This window comes from Schistocerca cancellata, chromosome 5 (assembly GCF_023864275.1).
Source record: "Schistocerca cancellata isolate TAMUIC-IGC-003103 chromosome 5, iqSchCanc2.1, whole genome shotgun sequence".
Taxonomy (NCBI): Eukaryota; Metazoa; Arthropoda; class Insecta; order Orthoptera; family Acrididae; genus Schistocerca; species Schistocerca cancellata.
The window spans coordinates 697,268,279-697,287,249 of NC_064630.1; the positions used below are offsets into that span (position 1 = coordinate 697,268,279).

Consider the following 18,971-nt stretch of genomic DNA (forward strand, 5'->3'; position numbering starts at 1 on the left):
CAATCGCTCATTTAATGGTACAATAGCAACGCACTTCTTTCCATTTATACAAGACATTTATAGATACTATGTCAGTTTGGGTGCCCATGGTGAATGCTGGTCCCATCCATAGAGAGTCGGGTAGTCTACTTATTTGTAACTAAATCCTTTTTCGCTCTTACCCTTATCCATGCTAGTATTATATGAGTGAGAGGAAAACTACTTCACTGCAGCGCTTTGATAGAGTATATAATTAAAACCCTGATCGCTACAAGTTGTACATGTGTATTCGGTAGTGAGAGACTACAAACTCGTACTTCCTTTCGAACTTACATGTTTGGTAACTGGAGGTGAGTCTCCGTGGCAACACGCCGCACCTCCTTCACGTTTCTAAGGTACATTGAGGTATATTTACGCCATACGTAAGATATGTTCACATTTTACCTCTATCTGAATAAATGACTGTTTGTATGGTAATGAGGACAAATTCCAACAGCGATTGAAACTGGCGGCTTATCTAGACACGATATGAATTCTGAATTTGATACTTTTTACTGTGCCATTCAATAGTTTTCAAGTCACAGCAGGCTCATCATCAGATGGAACTGACACAACAACGTTCTTTTATCCATTAAAGCACCTAACATCGAGTAAAGTGGTGTTGGCGGTAGTAACAGAAATTTAGGCATTAATGAACTTTCTACGAAACGATAAGATCTTTTGCTTTAGGGTAGATACATTGCGACGTGTCGTGGTATCTATGCCAATTTCTTTTTGGCAGTGTCCATCTTAGCCGGATGAAAACTGTCGAAATGAATTTGACAGACAAAAATTTAGAATTTTTCACGGATAACACAAATGAGTACAATATCGGTAACTTAAATCATAACGATATTTTGGTTTCACAAAAGATTCGTTATGATATGCCTAACCCTACATTTTCCAGAAAGTAAAGTTCTTGTAACACATTCTTGCGATGATGAGCTTGCAGTAAGTTATACAGTAAGTCGTAACAAGCTGAAAAAGTGGCCGACCGCGTACATTACCTATTAAAAAGCCATTATATTTTTAATTAATTAGAGAAATTATGGACCTCCGTCGTAATCTCATGTACGCCCATCACCTTCCTAGGTGTATTAATTTTTTTATGCTATTCAGTTCTATCGGCTACCTCATTCTTAGGAAAGCTTTATGTTCTTCGTTTATGTTTAGATATTTTTTTGTCATTTCACTTCATCAAGAAGAGAACGTTTGGACCCTAATATCTGAAACGAATCCTGAAGTTTTGTTAGATGACACCGACTTGCGTCCGCAAAGGGGGAAAGGGGGGGGGGGGGCAAGAGGAGGCTGTTGCGCTCACCGCCCCCCCCCCCCCGTTCCCCTGGAAAAAGGAGTACAGATTTCTTTATTGAAAACAGAATTCTTGTAGAGTGCTAGAAATCAGTGGTTGCCCAACTGTTTTCTGTGGTATGATAAGTTTTTTGTACAATCCATAAATTTTATTTTTTGTAGCACGAAAGATCTCGAAACTGACCAACGCAGTTATATAAAAAATGACAGTTTTAGTCTTGCATCTGCCCTCTAACCCCTCTCCGCCCGACTTTAACAACTAGCGCGACTCACCATGTACATTGCGACTTCACTTGAAACTTCTGGGCTAACATGCAGTGCTCGATGTATAAACTTTATGCTAACATTTCGTCTCCGACTTGAGGAGATAACATCAGAGGTAAAGCGGCATTACCACTCAAGATGTCTCCCGCCGTCGGAGATGGAAAGTGACGACAGAGTTTTATACATCGACCCTGGCCTATTAGTCCATAAGATTCATCTCAGACTGCGCGAGAAATCTTCATATGTAAAGCAGCTGCATATCTGAAGATGCCTCTCGCAATGAGGGATGAAACGTTAGGAGAAAGGTTTAGACATCGACTATGGCCTATTAGCCCGGAATTATGAAGTAAATACAGCAGAGGTCATGAGAGCTTGTGTGGTATATTGCAACTGTACTTAACGCGTTTCGTCACAGGGTTATTTGGTAAGCGTGATAGCGTTATGGAGATGTTTAGCAAACTCAAGTGGCACACTCTGCAAGAGAGGCACTCTGCATCGCGGTGTAGCTTACTGTCCAGGTTTCGAGAGGGTGCGTTTCTGGATGAGGTATCGAATATATTGCTTCCTCCTACTTATACCTCGCTAGGAGATCACGAATGTAAAATTAGAGAGATTCGAGCGCGCACGGAGGCTTTCCGGCAGTCGTTTTTCCCGCGAACCATATGCGACTGGAACAGGAAAGGGAGGTAATGACAAAAAAATGGCTCTGAGCACTATGGGACAACATCTGAGGTAATCAGTCCCCTAGAACTTAGAACTACTTAAACCTATCCAACCTAAGGACATCACACACATCCATGCCCGAGGCAGGATTCGAACCTGCGACCGTAGCAGTCGCTCGGTTCCGGACTGAAGGGCCTAGAACCGCTCGGCCACCGCGGCCGGCAGGTAATGACAGTGGTACGTAAAGTGCCCTCCGCCACACGCCGTTGGGTGGCCTGCTGAGTATAAATGTAGATGTAGATGTAGATTAATTTATTTTTTAGACCGAGAAACTTTAGGGCCTTCGTCGTAGTCGCCTGTACCTCTCTCATATTTGTGGGCTATACAGAGGTCTTTTTTATGACTTTTAACATTTTTAAGCAGCGACAGCAACTGGTATTGTATATATAAGGATATACAGCCTACAGTTTCAGGTTAACTTTATCGTGTACCTAGGTTTCAACATTAGTAATAACGTCTTCTTCAAAACCTTTTTTATGTCTTTCGGTCCCATCTGCTAGACCATTTTTTTTAATTGATTAAAATTTTTGTCCCTTTTTGTCAGGATGGAGAACTTCTGAACTCTTGTATGAGTTTTGAAAATATGTGAAGCGGATCGCTAATTTTCTTTTGTGCATTTGTAGCTTACATAACTCACCCTCTGCACTGCGATTCTGAAGGAGAAGGAGCTAGGATGTTAGAATGAGTGTTGCGAAAGATATTGGTCCCCGCGTTGAGAGCGCGTTTGCGAATCGCCTTTGAGAAGCACGTACGCTTCGCAGCGGCTGCGCCGCGCTGCGACGCGGCGGTCCGCTCGCGTGCGTGGTCGCCGGCTTTCTGCCGGCCGGGCAGCGCAGCGCCGGAGCGCCGCCGCCCCCGGCCCCGCCGCCGCCGCCGCCGCCGCCGCCGCCACCGCCGCCCCCGCGCGCGCGACGCGCCTCCCCTCCCCTCCGCCGCCCCTCCGGCGCCCGCCGCCGCCGCCGCCACCCCCTCTCCCCTACCCGGCGGCACCCCCTGCCACCCAGCGGCGCTCGGCTGCGTCCGCCACCCCCGGCTCGGGCGCGTTCGGCGCCCTTCGGCGCCCCCGGACCACAGCGGCGCGACGCCGAGCGCCAGAGTGGTGGCAGTCGCGGAACAGTGAGCAGCAGCACAGCCGGCGCAGCGCACCTCCGCGACCGACGGCCAACTGCGCATCACCTCAGCCGCACAACTCCACACCGCCCCCCGCTCTCACGTTCGTACACACGCACACACCTGCTGCGACGATGACGCCGGTGCGGTCGGCCGTGCAGTGAGGAAGCGACCGCAGCTGCCGCCGTTAGCGTGGGCGCCCGACTCGTGCCACGGTTTCTCGCCCGCCCGCCGTTCCCGAGGCGCGCGCAGCCCAGACAGAGCGAGCAGCAGCAGGCAGCAGCCGCCGCACAGTAGCCGACCGGAGCCGGAGCGAGGCCAGGCGGAGGCGCGTGTTCTGTTCGCGAGTAGCTCTATGCCTGCAGCCAGCCTGCTGCCCTACCTGCCGGTGACGCTGAGCTCGCGCTCCCCGACCGTTCCCATGCTGGCCATGTCGACGCTCATGATGCCGGCGGGCCCCGCCGCCGCCGCCACGGTGCCGCTGCCGCCGGTGGCGCCGCACCAGCCCGTGTCGCAGCCCAAGTTCCCCGCCGAGGCGAACGGCAAGCTGCCGCCCCCGCTCAACCACGCGACGGCCGCCGCCGCCGCAGCCGCCGCCGCCGCGGCCGCCGCCTCCGCGTCGTCCGCCGCGTCCGCCAACAAGTCAGGTAAGCCGCGATCCGCACCTGCGGCCACCACGTGCCGAGCCCTGCCGACGCTACGGCCCCAGCCAGCGATAATCGAATATCGATAGCGCCCTCGCGCCGACGCTGCTCTCGTAATTAATACCACTAATAACTAGCCACTACTGTCAATAGGTTTCGCAGCTCACTCGTTTTTTCTTTCATCCACATAAACTTCCCTTCCATCCACACGAACTTTGGTGTGTATTGCCATATTGCTCTATAGTCGCACCCTCATCCTCTGGCAATACTATTTACTTTTAAAAGTAGTCCCTTAGCACGGCGCAGGAACGCAGACTGATGAGTGTAGCAATGCGCTGTTCGTATACACCTGCTCATAATGTTTCAGACATGTAGGCCTATCTACCTGTTAATCAGTTCTTGCATTTTTTGCGACATATTTGACGTTACTATTGCAATTAACACCGATAAAAGCTAGCCACATTAACTTTTAGTTTAGTGATTCGTATGTTTCATCACTGTGCTCACAGACACAAGATCATTTTTCGATCTCTGGCGATACTATTTACTTCTATAAGTGGTTCCTTAATGTGGGGCAAGAACGCAGATTAATGTTTTCAGAATAGAACAGAACACTTCTCATACACACTGCTCGTAATTTTTCACACTCTTCTTTACCTCTTAGTCATTGCATGCCCTTTTGTGACACACTTGACGTTACTCTTGCAATTAATACCAGTAATACACGAACTTTCCTATATCCACTTACTTTACTGATTTGTATGTATTATCACTTTGCTCTATAGTCACAAGATCGTTTTCCGGTCTTTGCCGATACCATTTACCCTTGTAAGTAGTCTCCTAACACAGTTCAGGAGAGCAAAGCAGATTAATAATATGAAAACGAAACATTACGCTATTCGCACCCACCAGTACTTTTTCAGGCGTCTCTTCTTACCTTTCATCTATATCAACTTCCCAAGGCTCGCTTTCTCAAATGCTTTCAGTACGTTATCACATTGCTCTATAGTAACACGGTCATCTGTCTATCTGTGTCTGGTGATAGTATTTAAAAGTAGTTCATTAACATGGCGCAAGAGCACAAACTAGACTAATAACACCAGAACGTAGCAATGCACTATTGGTACACACCTGCCCATACCTGGTGCGTATTTAGCTCTTAGTGAACGCACTCATTTTTTGCGACGCGCTTAACTCGACGTTGCGTTGCAATTAGTATCGATAGTAACTGACCACGTGAACTTTCCACTGGCCCTTTTGTCCAGTGATCTGTGTGTCTTAGCACTTTGCTCTAAAATGACAAGATCGTCTTTCGATCTCCCACGGTAACATTTACAAGAGCCCCATTAATATAGCCCAAGAAAGTAACGTAGAATCGAACAATACACTCTTCGTAGCCACAAACTCTTAGTTTTTCAGACGTGTCGTCTTTCCTCTCATTCACATGAACCTTCCAATGCTTGTTTTGTCCGATGCTTCGAGCATATCATCACAGGGCTGTATTGTAACATGGCCATCGTCTTATCTGTTTCTGGCGACGCTATTTAGTTATGTAGATAACTCATTAACATAGCACAAGACCACAAATTATACTAATAATACAAAAATATACAATACAGTGTTCGTACACACCTGCTCATAGTTTTCCAGGTGCATATTTGCCTCTTAGCCAATGCAAGCATTTTTTTTTTTTGCGATGTACTTGACGTCACTTGCTTTTATAGCCGGTGGTAGCTGGCCACATTAACTTTCCAATGCTTATTTTGTCTAGTGACTCGTGTTTGTTATCACTTTTGTCTCTAGTCATAAGATCGTTTTTTGGTCTCTGCCGATACGATGTACTTTTGCAAGTGGTTCTTTAACACGGTACAAGAACGCGAAGTACATTAATAATACCGGAACTTAACAACAGACCATTCGTACACACCAGTTCTTAGTTTTTCAGACAGCTTGTTTTTCCTTTCATTCATGTGAACTATTCAATGCGCTTTGAGCCTGGTGTTTCTTGAGTGTTACCGCGTTGTTCTGCAGTCCGGTTTTCGGTCTCTGTATATACTATTCATTTTGATAAGTAGTAACTACACTGGAATGAAACAATGGACTGTTCATACATACCTGCTCATATTCTCTCACCTCCCATTGACTTTCTAGTAAATAATTGGATTTTTGCGACATGCTTAATCAACTCGACGCTACTCTTGTAGTTAACATTCGTTTCGTCAAATGACCCAAGAACGGAAAGTGATCGAATAATACGGAAATGTAACGATTCACTACGCATCTGCTAACAATGCAGTTTTTCTCCCGCCCATTTATCTGTAAATCTTGTACGCGTTACTGGAACACGTATAATCAAAACGACGTCGGTCCTATAATTAATACTGGTAATAACTAGCCATTAATGCCAATCTGTTTCACATCCAACTCTTTTTATCGTTCATTCAGGTATAATTACCTATACTTGTCTGTCACTGATTTGCTCTGTAGTCACAAGATCTCTCGTTTCACGTCGCTTACTGACACTGATTACTTTTTAAAGTTCCTTTTCACCGAAATCTTTAGCAATATTCACGTGTTCTTGTGTGGTGCAGTTCAATAATCCGAATAAAAGACAACTCATTTCGCAACTGCTCATAGTTTTAAATCCGACAGTTAATCTCTGACTGAGTAAGTGCGTTTTCGGGTTATGTTTAAAAGAGTCAAAGTTTTTCCTGTAGTTAGTACCGGTAGTAACAAATGCCAATGAATTTCTTAACCGACTCATTCTTCCTGTTACACTCTTGAAGTTTCCCGTACACATTTTGTCTCATATCGTGTGTATATGACTAATTTTGCTATGTGGTATTAATAGCATCCTTTTCTCTTACTCTAGCGACACTGTTACCTTTACAAGTACTTTCATAACAAAATACATCCACCTACGACTAACCACGCTCTCGTGTCGTCAATCGATGGAACAACGCTACGTTGTTGAGTAATACGAGACTGTAAAAATACGCTACCCACCTGCTCGTAGTTTACACCACACTTATCTTTCAGACATGTGTGTACTTTTACTACACGTTTAAGAGACTGTTTTTTCAACACCACTGATGTGTATTGTGTAGTTACCGAACAAAAACTGTTACATGGTAAACTTGCCGTGGCAGGTAGTTAAAACAAAGGAAATTATACACTGCTAACAATTACCTACCAGCTTTTAGAATCTCTTCGCTAATGGCACGACCAACTATCTCGTTTCGAACTGATGTACTTATAAAAAATGAAGGACGAGCGCCAAGTAGTTCAGTACTCCAGAATTACACAATTTTCACTCATGACTAATTATATTAGGGCATTGTTGGATTTATGTGTATGACGATCCATTTTCAATTTCATGAATGTCTAAATCTATTGTTGTATTAGTGTTTTTTTACAGAAAATAGTACACGTCAAACTCTCTGTATCTGCAGCTAGATCGTGTAACTGTTGAATAATTCAACAATACAAGAGTGCAGTACGTTTTTCAGACGTAATCTTACAGTACATTATTAGCTGGATTCTTTTCCATCTTTATCTGCATAATGAACAGCTGTGCGTTTTGGAAACCGTTCTCCGGCTAGTAGGCATGGCGAATTTCTTACACGATAAATCGTCATGCTATAAATAAAACTAATAACCTTAGATTAATAGCCATTGTATTGCCCTATTTCTTAATTAGGCTGTAAAGGACACATAGCTGCTAGATACATCGCTTTTTTACAGTCTTGTAACAAGACATAAGGATAAAAAGTAGTAATTAGTAAAGTTGGATTTCGTTCGCGTGATCGTAAGGTAATCGGTTGCGTTTTAATGTCTTACAGGATTAATCTGTTCCAGCCACTTGTATTAGTACAAAACATGTCATTTCTACCCATTTTTCAGGAAATAATCACATGAGAAACTCGCCACACTTCGTAATTGAATTGCGCGATTACATACCAAAAGGTAGTGTAGTGCATCTAACGGAAATTATTTTCACTGTAGTTAAGCCACCGATATTTCGTGCTATGGTACCGTTGAAATATGGTAGAAGGAGGTAATGTCAACGTTGCTCTGCTAAGTGTCATTGTCTGAAGTTCGGCGTTACACTATAGGCTGTAAGAGTTTCTGTGCAGTTTCGTGACGCAGAAGACCCTGGTGTTTTTGGTAATAGTGCCAACTCTACTATGTAACTGTATATGACGAAATGTACACGGTGTCCTCGATATACAAATTAATTTAGATGCGATGCCATTGTAATAGCTACTGTGTTACTTTCATTTCAGAAATATTATCTTAGTGATTCTTTTTTTCCTGTAGTTCACATCACTCTAATGTTTGAACGTGTAGAGATCGATGAGAAGTAGATGCGTAATCCGAGAATGCAGTAGGTTTTCGACTCGGGATTTTAATCGTCCTGCACGATAAGGTCAGTCGCTACACACTGACATGCAAGGTTGTCCATGAGTTTTATGGATGTCTGAACGGATGGTTTTGATTAACACGCACAATAAATGTAGACCACAAACCATTCAGCGTCAAAGTGTCTGAGCTAGCCAATTTAACCACTTAATCCTACATTAATACCAAATGTTTCCTCTAAATTTAAAATTAATAATTTAATCACTCACTGTTGTTTCCAGTTTCGCCTCGTCCTATCGTTTAAACGTGGTGGAAGGGGCAATACGATAATCCGTAGGTACAGCAAGGTGTTTTCTCGTGAGGGCACTTGTACACTGTGCCACTCTGTTTTTCTTAACAGACGCAGTGAGGTTTTCACTAGCGAGTAATTACACACACACACACACACACACACACACACACACACAAACAAACATATAAAATCACACTCACATAAATGAAGACTTATACATCTTACTGAGAATGTAACCATGATGGTAAAACGACGGATAACATCTGTGTGAAAGCTGATTCTGCGTGATAAATTTTTCGGTAACGCAGAGGCATTCCTGAGTTAATATAAGCGAACCCTTGTGCACACATAAATGCCGAACATGTTTAACTATGCATCTTGTAAGTATTTGCAACTGTTCTTCAAATGCCACGTACCATATTATAAATTTATGGTGAATATAGTCTCTGTAACTCTTAATCACGTACGCCATTCGTCGGTGGTTTCAGTTCCACTCTAATCTGTGAGACGATTCACGCGTTTTCGGGACGCCTAAGGTCATTTCAGCACTGATTACATGAAGCCTGTAGCTGTAGTTGGATAAAATTTTACTCCTCAAATCGCTAGTTACGTTCACTGAACACAGTTACTTAACTTTTGAATTCACTTTTCTGCAGTCTTTTATGACAGTGCGGCAATTCAACTGAACTGACCACTATTCAGACTTTAATACGAACAATGAAACGACTTTTATCCTAAAAAAATGGTCTTCAGAATTCGTCTCTATAGCCCAGACACAACTGAGATAAGTTATCCCGTAGCAGCAAGCAGAGACCATGCCTAGTTGCCTATGGACACCACTGTTACCCGTTTTATTTAGTTTTGAATTACATGTACAACATCATACATGGGCTGGTCAGAAACAATCAGAAAAGATGGTGTGTTACAGCGTAAGCTGTACTAAGAAATTATTGTTAAGAAAAGATTCGATACGTGGCGGCGTTTCCGACTAAATTAGCGTTGAAGTTAGTCAACCAGGCCGTAGGGCGCGCAAGTTCAGGCTGCCCGATAGAGACGGTGTCGCCAAACGTGTTTTCCATTTGGTCTCTTAAAACCGAACAAGAGGGCTGTACAGAAATTGGACATGGGGCGGTAGTAAGGATGGAACCCGAGCCAAAGGCAGAGCAGTGTCGTGCGCTGTCATCTATGCTATGAGTACAACTGCGAATTATGTCCGACGGGTGCTTGAATTTGCGTGCACAACGGCCTGATTGGCTAGCTTCAGTGTCAATTAACTCGGAGATGGCGTATCGTATCGGAGTTTTTCCTTAACAAATATTTCTCAGCACAACCTTCCTTGCAACGCCCTTACAAGTTTTTCAGACCGTCCTAAATACTTTACTTACTTATGTGCACCTTGGCCGAATGTAATGACTCTTAGTCAGCACTAACTACTCACGGCGTTTACTTTATACCCTCTCTCAGTTGCCAGTATGCTGTGATAGTTGGCCGAGAGCTCTGCCCGTGTAGAATTGAGGCTCGGTTTCGTAACTTGCGGGCGTCTCTGGAGTGACAGATGTAGGGGACGGCCCAAAGTTTGGTCCTCGACGAACATGCGCGGTTGTTTACGGTTTCAATAAAGTCGCTTCGTGTACTGTTGTCGGTGATTTATTCCTTCCCCCCTCGTATTTGAACTGGGTGCCCTTCCAGCTTGTTATAAATAGTTGCCGCTCTGTGAGGAAGTTTTATATGACTTGCCGCTGGCTCTCGGCAAAAGTTTTGAAATCAATACGCAAAAAATCTTCCTACGAGGATAGCTCCTTACGCCGTTGTCACCTTTTCACGATGGCAGAAGGTGACAGACGACGAACTGTACAACTACTCATTTTTTTGTCGCATTTATTACAGGAAAACCCCGATCGGACGATTAAGTTCTTACCTAAAGAGGCAAATCTGGGAAAGAGACGTACATATGAATGACCCTGGATTGTTCATACAATGCACGACGCAAAAAGGACACAGTGGTGAATGAAACATTCCGAAAGCTGTCATGTGTCGTCAAGTTGCTGTATTCCGCTGCCAGTCACTAAGAATTTAGAGTGCTTTCGTACCGGAAATTAAGTGCCTCACTAAATGAATGAAAAGGAGAGGGGTAGTTGCATCTCACTGGCACGACGGAAACGGAATCTCTGGAGACAACGCCCAAATTCACCTCTGTAAGATGCTATTTTATTTATTTTTGACGGTATCACTTTGTTTACGAGAAAATCATAACCGGTTTCGGTCTTCAATGGCCATCTTGAGATACTTGCAATAGAGAAAAGAAAAGTTTATATTAAGACCTGAAACAAATACTTTCATTAGGACTACTTGTAAGCTTAGTACAGTGCTATTAACATGTAAGTGGTTGATAACTACTGGCTAAATTTAGTTAAAAACTTTTACCCAACCAACGTAAATACCTCATATGCAGAAGAAGTGTGCCACAGAGCTGCAACAGGGAACTATCCTGGTCTTGCACTCCTTGTCGTTTCTCCTAAGCTTACGTTCAGTCCTGTAAACACCTAGCTGCCCGACGTGCAGCGCAGGCAGGCACGAAAAATGTATCATAAATATTGGTAATCTGTCTCTTTCACTGTAAGGACCTCACTCTGCTTAAAATAGGTTTCACAGTTTTAACGACCTGCATTCCACTTTCATGTAACATCATTACAGTATTTGTCGCATTTTACGATTGAAAATTGTCTTATACAAGACGCGCGTATCTAGCGTAAAGAGTAGGAAAGGAAAAGGACACTGGGTTGTATGCATGCAGAGTGCTTTAGCTGCCCCCTATCTAAAAGTTTTTATGCAACCAGCAACGCCTTCAAAATCTATACGCGAGATTGCCATATTCTCCCACACTGTATGGGCGAACTATTAGTTCTATAGAAGAAAAATGGAGGAGATTTAATGTAGTTTTATTTGTAATGGGATTCGTTTTCGCTGGAGACTATGGTTTTAGAGTTAGTCAAGAAAAACGAGTTTAAAGGTGACTTTTGTAGGTCTTTTTGAATAACTGGAAAACTAGGGGCTCTAGCGAAAACGTATCTGAACACAGAATTTAACTGCAATAAATTTCCGACCAAAAATATCCTGTTCGTTTTTTCATGAAAGACCAATAGTTTGTGCATAGAGAGCGAGACAATACCAAAATCTTTTGCGGGGTATTTGAAGGCCTTGTGTGTTCCTTAAAACCCATGGCTAGTGGCAACTGAATCACTTTCTAAAATTCCGTGATTTCCTATTTTACGTTTAGCCAACAATACATGAACATTTTTTCACCAAATGCCGCCCGTAGGTACAGACCATATGCGTGTTAATAGCCCTTTACGAAGATCAGAAACAGATCTATCAGAAATAATTGTTCTTGTGTCAGATCTTATTACAAACGTTCCTTTTCTCTGTTGTAGCACATGAAGACGGCCTTTTAAGGCCAAAACCGTTTATGATTGAATCAAAAGGAAAGTTTTTGTGTCAAAAATGGAAAAAAAAAACTACCTTACAGAGGCGAATTTAGACGTTGGCTCTATTGATTCCAATGTCGTGTCATTGCGATGCACATGCCATTTTCCGCTTCTTGAGGCACTTGAGTTTCGCTACGAAAGAACTCAAATTTTTCTCAGTGACCGGCAACCTTGAGGACAAGTGACAGTTTTTCGGAATATTTTGGCCACCACTGTGTGTTTTCCGCATGGTGCGCAATGTGAACAGTGTTTTAGCTGCTCAACATGTGCAACGATTGTGAGGAGCGAAACGTCACTACAGCAGGGAGAACAGATGCGTGAACGCGACAACAACAAATTTCTTCGCTGAGTTGCCTGCGCGCAGGCGAGTACTAATCCGATGTCAGAAATCGGAGCGGATGTTTCGTCTACACGTTCTGACATACCTGCTCCCTAGTGGCTAGGTCTGCAACTACGATCCCGCACGTATTACAGATCGAAACATGGTGAGACGCTCCATCCACTGATACGTGTAACTTCCCTGTATGTCTTGTAGATTCCGCGCAGTAGCCTTCTGGAACCTCAAAGGTACGAGGGCAGTTCAATAAGTAATGCAACACATTTTTTTTCTCGGCCAATTTTGGATGAAAAAACCGGAAATGTCTTGTGGAATATTTTCAAACATTCCCGCTTCGTCTCGTATAGTTTCATTGACTTCCGACAGGTGGCAGCGCTGTACGGAGCTGTTAAAATGGCGTCTGTAACGGATGTGCGTTGCAAACAACGGGCAGTGATCGAGTTTCTTTTGGCGGAAAACCAGGGCATCTCAGATATTCATAGGCGCTTGAAGAATGTCTACGGTGATCTAGTAGTGGACAAAAGCACGGTGAGTCGTTGGGCAAAGCGTGTGTCATCATCGCCGCAAGGTCAAGCATGACTGTCTGATCTCCCGCGTGCGGGACGGCCGTGCACAGCTGTGACTCCTGCAATGGCGGAGCGTGCGAAAACACTCGTTCGAGATGATCGACGGATCACCATCAAACAACTCAGTGCTCAACTTGACATCTTTGTTGGTAGTGCTGTCACTATTGTTCACCAGTTGGGATATTCAAAGGTTTGTTCCCGCTGGGTCCCTCGTTGTCTAACCGAACACCATAAAGAGCAAAGGAGAACCATCTGTGCGGAATTTCTTGCTCGTCATGTGGCTGAGGGTGACAATTTCTTGTCAAAGATTGTTACAGGCGATGAAACATGGGTTCATCACTTCGAACCTGAAACAAAACGGCAATCAATGGAGTGGCGCCACACCCACTCCCCTACCAAGAAAAATTTTAAAGCCATACCCTCAGCCGGTAAAGTCACGGTTACAGTCTTCTGGGACGCTGAAGGGGTTATTCTGTTCGATGTCCTTCCCCATGGTCAAACGATCAACTCTGAAGTGTATTGTGCTACTCTTCAGAAACTGAAGAAACGACTTCAGCGTGTTCGTAGGCACAAAAATCTGAACGAACTTCTCCTTCTTCATGACAACGCAAGACCTCACACAAGTCTTCGCACCCGAGAGGAGCTCACAAAACTTCAGTGGACTGTTCTTCCTCATGCACCGTACAGCCCCGATCTCGCACCGTCGGATTTCCATATGTTTGGCCCAATGAAGGACGCAATCCGTGGGAGGCACTACGCGGATGATGAAGAAGTTATTGATGCAGTACGACGTTGGCTCCGACATCGACCAGTGGAATGGTACCGTGCAGGCATACAGGCCCTCATTTCAAGGTGGCGTAAGGCCGTAGCGTTGAATGGAGATTACGTTGGAAAATATTGTTGTGTAGCTAAAAGATTGGGGAATAACCTGGTGTATTTCAACGCTGAATAAAAGAACCCCTGTTTCAGAAAAAAAAAATGTGTTGCATTACTTATTGAACTGCCCTCGTACTTACGAATAACCGTGCATTGTCGCTTACTTGGAGGTAGAACGACCTTACGAGATTTCCGCTTCGTTCCTGCGCTGGTAGTTCATTATTGCCGTTTTGTTTCGAACAGTTGGCTTCCTGCACTGTTCGCTTGTCGCGTGCGCTAACAGGTCGGCGTGGCATCTCTTGGAATAGCTAAGGCAGGCAGCCGCATACGATACGCTGTTTAAACGCAGGCGATTGCGAGCAGGGAACGGCCAATTGAGATCTCTGATAACAAGTAGTCGCTATTAATTTTATCTCTCCTCCGTTGTAATTCTCCCTTTCTCCGTAGTTCGGTGACTGCTGAGATCTCAACTTGAGGGAACCGTTAAATTATTAAAGGCGATAGCTGCAGACCAAGTTCGCGTTGTCGCAACGACAGCGTAAAAAGCCGCGCATTTCCGTCTCAACGGACTTATTCGGCCGCCAGCTGAACAGTTATCCTTTGCGATGGAAGTGTGAACAATCTGGCCAGTAACACGACATTATCTCGCCTTTTTAACTTAACATTAACGTATAAATAATTAACTACTGAAATCACACACACACACACACACACACACACACACACACACACACACACACCTGGAAAGAAGGTAATTACTGTCACCGAAAAAAGACATTGTTTTCCTTGTAACTCAGCATTCTGATAACTAAGATTTCAGCCAAGAATGTCCTTTATCACCTACTTTATTGAGCATCATTCTTTACTGGAACATATAGTTTGCTCTGCAGTGTAATAAGTAACTATGAAACATGAACTTTCTGTTCGCAGATGTCCAAGCAGTTATAACAGAATCTGAAGGCGATTTACAAAAGACGACCTACAGACTATGTTTGGTAACAAAAAAGTATGATTTTGGAATGTCTACACCTAAGACACACCATAAATATTTCAGAAGGGCAATGTTCTAAATAAGAGGCCAGCTTTTTTAAGAGATTAATGTCTTTAAATACCTTATTTATAGTTTAATTTCGCAAATACAGTGACATTACCTCCAGTAACAAACCATTCTTAGATGGAAAATCTAGCGTCCATTATACAATATTAGAACCATGACAGTCCCCATAATTCTTTATGGAGTAATGTCGATCACCGACCCAAAAATAAATGAAGAATCCAGGCAGCAAAAATGATAGATCTAAAATGAAGGTGAGTATTACTAATGAAAGTACTACAAGAAATTGAAACACACCAAACAATGTGGTTAGATCATATTGATAGAGTGGCCAACAATGTAATCCAAAAAAGGACAGTCAAGTGAAAAGAGTAAACCGTTCATTATCTCCAAATTAATTGCCATACCTGTTAATACATTTATCCCACTCTGAGACAAGACGGTCAATGCCTTCATGGAACAATGTTTGCTGTTGCTTGCGGAACCATGATGGCACCCAGGTGTGCGCCTCTTCGTCCGAACCAAATCGATGTTCACAAAGATTTCTTCAGAGCTATAAAAACATGAAAATCACTTTGGGAGCGACCAAAACTTTATGAAGGATGCGTAAGGGCTTTCCAGGGAAATTTATGAAGCGTATTCGAAACATCCTTGGCAACACGAGCGCAAGCTCAGATGTTGCCAAGGTTGTTTCGAGTGCGCAGCAGAAGTATCGCTGTGAACCATTTTACATCACACAGTCCAGATCTCTCACCACAATATTTCAAAATGTTTAGAGCCCAGAAGGAGGCATTTGTGGCTGTCAATCTGCTTCGAACGAACAGGTGCAATCCTGCACGCCTGAGTACAATCATGCTTCGGTAGGCAACAGCAAACATTTTTGCGTAAAGGCATTGACCGTCTTATGTCACAGTGGGACAAAGATATTAACTCCTTTTCATTCGGCTTCCCCTTATATAATTACAAAGCCATAGGAAGACGTAGTAGAGGAAGAATACAAGAAAGATGAAAAGAACAGTTCTGAGATCCCTGAAGCCGGAACAATTTTCGTAATCTTTAATGTTGATCATGATGGAGACGATAATGAATACTGCACAGCCATAACAGGGCTCCTATATTTTGCCGTTTTGACGACATAACGTTAGGTAGCATTTTTTTAACTTGTTTTATTCGTCATGGTACTTTCCCTTTGACTAATGGCAAGATATTTCTTGCCATAAACTGCTGTAGTGGCCAATGAAATTATGGTACATTCACTTACATTCGGATTACATTGCTGCTAATCATTTTCGAGTCTCCGCTTGAACAGAAGTGTGTGTTGTAATCACTGTTCTATTAACAAACTAACAACACAGAGTTGCATAATGAATAAAGAAAAACTTGGGAAACGTTTGTAACTGGAACGAGAAAGGTTGGGCAACTGATATTACAGTCACGCTAGCCACACGAGCGTGTTATTTCTAGAAATGAAATGCGATGAGCGTATGGCATCGTTGGCTTGGAGGTCCCATCTCGGGAAGCTCGGCCGCCAAGTGCAAGTCTTATTTCAGTCGACGCCACATTGGGCGACTTTGGCGCCGGTGATGGGAATGACATGAAGACAGCACAACAACCAGTCTCTGAACAGAGAAAACCTCCCATCCGGTCGAGAATCGAACCGGGGCCCACTTGCATGGGAGGCGAGCACGTTACCATCTAGAAATGTGTAATCAGAAATTGCCTAAATGCTCCTTTTTGGAGAACAACTGTTACTTTCGAATGAGCAACGGAATCAAAAAGGAAGTGTTTTAGTACTCCCCAGCGAGGTTGTAGTATTTGGGCGGAGTAATGACCGGTCGGTCTGTCACCTTTATTTAGGTTATCGGAGACTACTCAATATAGCTTAAAGGAATGCGGGAATAACACACTTATAAAAAGTCTGCAACTAATTTTCTGACGATATTACCGCTCAATCCAATGTGAACCCATTGGGATTGATTATCAGTCGTGAAATCTGAAAAATGCGCTCACGAAAATGGGAAATGTTGCACCAAGAGACATCACTCTAATATTTACAAAGCTTGGCGTACATTTTCGTTAATTAACGGGTGTTAAATGATTACATTTCATTCAGTTCATAACTGATGTCCACCTACAACATCAGTTTCAGGTGTGAACCCCATGTGGAGAAACACACCCCTCAATTCGTTATAGCACAGACAAAGACAGACTCCTAAAGTCATCCTCCGGAATTTCTTTCTGTGAAGATTTCTGACTATATGACGACAGATGAAGTGACTAAGAAGACCAGTCAAGAAGCGATGCATCCCTCAAGGCGTGAACTGCATTGCGAGATTTTTTGTTGTCGTCCTAGCCATTCCATGCGATTGGGTACACTGGTTACGAAAGACTTGACGCCAGGGGACATCATTCTAGCCACATATTTGTGAGTATTCCACCTCCTTCAGACAATTACCAAAACAATCCTGTTGTCATATACTGCACTTACCCGCTCCATAAATTCAGGAGTTTGAGAGGTATAAGCCTCGTGAATCACTGATTTTTTACGATCTTTCACCAACTCGCCTACTGATGAGTTAACGCCGATCGGACCGACACAGACAATAGCTGAACACTATAGTATTGTATCAACTTACCATTTGGCTCTAGAAATACACCATGCTAGTCTCTGTTACCCCTGGAGTGGTGTCAGCGGTAACTATGTCAGCTTTAGGTCTCAACACAGCTGCCGGCTGCGGTGGTCTAGCGGTTCTAGGCGCTCAGTCCGGAACTGCGCGACTGCTACGGTCGCAGGTTCGAATCCTGTCTCGGGCATGGATGTGTGTGATGTCCTTAGGCTAGTTAGGTTTAAGTAGTTCTAAGTTCTAGGGGACTGATGACCACAGATGTTAAGTCCCATAGTGCTCAGAGCCATTTGAACCATTTGAATCTACACAGCTTCCAATAACTTATTCCCAGCAGTTCCTGGTGATTCATCAAATGGTTCAAATGGCTCTGAGCACTATGGGACTTAACATATATGGTCATCAGTCCCATAGAACTTAGAACCACTTAAACCTAAGGACATCACACAACACCCAGTCATCACGAGGCAGAGAAAACCCCTGACCCCGCCGGGAATCGAACCCGGGAACCCGGGCGTGGGAAGCGAGAACACTACTGGGTGATTCTTGTTGGTGGTTCTCTGCCCGTAAAACTCACCTCGACTTCAGCAGTTTATACTCGTCAGACGAATTATCCTTCCTTCCTTTCGTGGTGTAGCCCTTCTGGAAGGACATCTTCTTGCGACACTGCTCACATGAGTCCATCTCGTCGCAATCAGTTGTGTAATCAATGCCCTATAGCCTAATGGCTGTGCGATATCGGGGTTCGGTGCTCATATGTCCCGCATGATAATTGAGGTGCATTTTGTGCTACAATCTCCACCTGAGAAGTTCAGCAAGGTTAAACAAACGTAATAACCATTACGTACTCACACGATTCCTCTTCTGTAGCAATGGATTTTCTCTGTACTCCAAATAAGCGGCATAATGAGGAAATTTTAATCGACATATACCACAGGGATGCACATACCGGAGTACAGATTTAGTAGCGTTCCATCAAGATGTTCATCTTCAACACTTTCCACCTCCTATCGCCTTCAATTACTTTTATAGTTCGTCGATATGCTTCTTGCAACTGCAAATGCCAGACGGGTCTGGGTTCTAGAGGCTTCCAGTAACATTGTACATTAAATTCGTGTTGCCATAGAATGTAAAAAACCACTAAAAATACAGGGTGTAACGTTATAGCTGCAGGGATTTCTGTTGGCGACTGAGGACGGTGCAATGAACACTGTTACATTAGTATTTACGTCATTTGTAGACTAATATTATTGCTATTACAAATCCTATATTTTTGGGTTGGTTGGTACCTCAGAGTCCATGTGG

General features: G+C 43.8%; 1 protein-coding gene across 1 annotated transcript in view; it reads left to right on the forward strand.

The window, feature by feature from the left end:
* The first annotated feature begins 4,016 nt into the window (after positions 1-4,016).
* LOC126187963 (cytotoxic granule associated RNA binding protein TIA1) overlaps positions 4,017-18,971 on the forward strand; it is a 1,542,843-nt gene continuing 1,527,888 nt past the window's right edge. The window contains exon 1 of the mRNA XM_049929345.1: positions 4,017-4,073. The gene's annotated coding sequence lies outside the window, so the exon portion shown is untranslated. The remainder of the gene's footprint in view (positions 4,074-18,971) is intronic.